At 36.1% G+C, this 3,299-nt stretch overlaps 1 pseudogene; it reads left to right on the plus strand.

Annotated features, from left to right (window-relative positions):
- The first annotated feature begins 292 nt into the window (after positions 1-292).
- On the plus strand, positions 293-1,872 carry LOC141483623 (uncharacterized; annotated as a pseudogene).
- The last annotated feature ends 1,427 nt before the right edge of the window (positions 1,873-3,299 follow it).

Genomic DNA, 3,299 nt, shown 5'->3' on the forward strand with positions numbered 1-3,299 from the left:
ATATCATAATCAAATATTTCCAGCCTTCAGACTACCATCCTTTGTATATTTGAATATATGAGTGCCACACTCAACAAAAACTTCACTAATCACTTTTGTCCTAGCCCTTGACGACTATTATCTGCAAGTTGACTGACCCGAATAGACGGACCTCTTGAACGACAGCGGTAAACACTCGAAAAAGCCCTCAAACCTTAACCTTACCCGTCTACAATCATCACACACCGAGCCGTATCTACGACACCTCTTTCATGGAGGTGGGGCGACTCGCGGACCCCACCATATCTATATAACCACGTTCTCGCGTTCGTCAACTTCAGTACGTAAAAGCTAGGTCATTCTACGATAGTGTCTGGCAGTAGCAGGTCGAACCACCACGTGTGACCCAGATTTACACGACTACCAGTGTATGTGCCTTAGGACAGAAGACTGATAACTTCCAAGTGATATTTTGTGATACTAGTTCAGTAAGTTCGATAAAAAAAATTAAAAATGCCGGCTCCACAAGAAATTCAAACCGAAATCGACGACGTTGGAGAGCTAATCTCATCCGCTAAACTAATGGAGGCTCGGGACAGCATTTCCTCCATAGACAGCGATGTCTCATTGTCTTTCGATCAAGCTCCACTTACGGAACCCCCTACAGAAGCCGAGGATGAAGGGGGCGCACATGGCAGATCTCAGCGACAGCGCCTCGGACACGGGCTCCGCAGGGGGTGGCAAAGACTCCGGGTGCGAAGTCACTCCGGAGGTCACCGAACCTCCCTTCACACCGCCTTCCGATGAGCTGGCCGACAAAATTGTACAGCAGGTAGAGTTTTACTTTTCCGACGCTAATATCACGAAGGATGCCTTCCTGCTGAAACACGTGAAGAGAAAACAAGGAAGGGTACGTCTCCCTCAAGCTGATTTCTAGTTTCAAACGGTCAAGCACATCACGAAAGATTGGAGGGTTGTAGCTCACGCTTTGGTGAGATCCAACAAGCTAGAAATCAACGAGGCTGGTACGAAACTCAGAAGATTGGAGCTCTGCCTCAATACGACGAAACCACCCCATCCAGAACGGTTGTGGCGGTGCACATGCCAATTGAGAAGCCCACGATAGAAAACGTGGCGGAACTGTTCAAATCTTGTGGAGAAATTGCCCTAATTCGTATTCTGAGACCTGGCAATCCTATCCCAGCTGATGTGCGGCAATTTATCAACAAGAACCCTTCTTTGGCTGGCATGGTGTGCGCCCTAGTAGAATTCGTAAATTCAGAATCTGCGAGAAATGCCATCCACCTGCAGAATTCTCTGGAGAACCTATGAAGGTATACGAATTGAACAATGTCCCTCACCCAGAAAGGAAGAAGAAGATTAATAACAAGAAGAACAGTACTACTACCAATAATTTCTTGAATAGTAAAAACGTCACGTCTGAATCGGATTACATTTCGTCGTCCTGTCAGAGCGGTTCGGAAGCTGAGGATATGAAGAAATTTGATCCAAGAGGTAAGAATCTTCCTAATATTACAACATCGAATGAGTAATGTGAAAACAGATTTTTATTATTCAATTCGTCGACGCCGTTCGGCGAAACGGAGAAAGAACTTTCTCCAATTATAATTTTTTTCTTGCTTGAGTGAATTTCAATCAATTATACACATTCCGAGCATATGCTGTTACAGGAGAAATCTATTTTCTATACTGTTCGAATTCTGAATAATAAATTCTCAATTTCTATGTTAAACTATCTAAACTAAATATATTTCGATTATCACCCACATGCAGGTTTATCATTCAATGTCTTTACTCGTATTCTCATTGAAACGTTCCATGTATGTGCTAGTAATTACATTAAGAAGTATAAGAAAATAATAGAAATAATGCGCCGATGAAAAATAATTTGAAAGGAGGCAGTTTTTGTTGAATATTTTAATTATCGGGTATTCAGGTTTTTTCACTCTTCTAATATCATGAATTCATTTATAACCTGATATTAATAGGATATTCTGGATGTTGTTACATCTTTATATAAAAGTAATATTCTAGTTGACTTAATAGATGAAATGAATTATCAAAATTAAAAAAACCTTTTGTCGATAGTTTTATGTCATAGTTTCTGTTTGTTGTTCACAATATTTTCGAAAGGTAAAGAATATCAATAATTCAAAACATCCAATTCATTGAGATGAAGAACCCTATTAATTTTGGGAAATTTTGAATCCAGAATGTTCTGTGTAGAATTTTGAATTGCCATGAAGAACATATAAGTAACATGTTTTGTTCGTCAAAAAAAGCATCACGATTCGCAGAACAATCTTTATTTTCCAACGTGTATTTCTAATAAATTTCATACTTCAAAATTCATTTCCTTTAACCTGCACAATTTCTTTATATCTTATTTCTCTTAGATAATAATGCTTTTTTCATCTCAACCACACTGTATTGACATTCTCCACATCTGGTCATGATATGACATATATGCCTTATGTACCAATCCTTATATTTCTTTCAAATTTTTAACTTTGAAAATAGCGGAGTGGTCCTTTTCGTACTGCTCAATGAATGTGTAATATTCACCTAAAATCACTTTGTTCCATTATCCATAAAATCAGTTTGTAGAATATCAATATTTTTTGAAGACAAGTACTTAATTCTATCAATTGATAGGATATACGAACAATTGATATAAATATACGCTTACTCTTAATTATTATATATTTTTCTTCTATCAATGAAACATTCACTATTATCCATAAACATTTCAGACATTTTTTCGAGATTTCAATTGTTTTTCAAAGCATTACAAATTTAATCTCATACATTAGCTGTTTCGTGTTGATGCATGGAGACATTTCCATGATATGAAGCATTATTTCATTATATAATACTCTGATAACTGTTAAATTTCTACAGAATAAATTGTTCATTTTCATTACTTCTAGACTGTCGAATCATTTCATAAATTTCAAAATGAACTCCGAAGGTATTAGAAGGGTATTAATTAGGGTAACTCGTTTCTATAATAATTCCTGACTCAAATAATCAAAAAGTTATTCGAATTTCGCTATGATCAGTTGCTATTCAACAAATCAGAAAATAAACAAATCACCATACTATTTTTATATTTCATACTGTATATCACAAAAATACTCAAAATCATAGACTATCGGATATCTCACAAAATACTTGATTGCAAACTTTGGGAAAAATATTTTCCTTTCATTCGTAAACGAGAAAATTTGTATAACATCAAAATTCCATTCTTTCAAATGATTATAGGTTTAAAAATTTAATAACTTTTATATTTTTTT

This window comes from Leptinotarsa decemlineata, unplaced genomic scaffold (genome assembly GCF_025532065.1).
Source record: "Leptinotarsa decemlineata unplaced genomic scaffold, Ldec_3_MD MMD2_tig00003736_RagTag_RagTag, whole genome shotgun sequence".
Taxonomy (NCBI): Eukaryota; Metazoa; Arthropoda; class Insecta; order Coleoptera; family Chrysomelidae; genus Leptinotarsa; species Leptinotarsa decemlineata.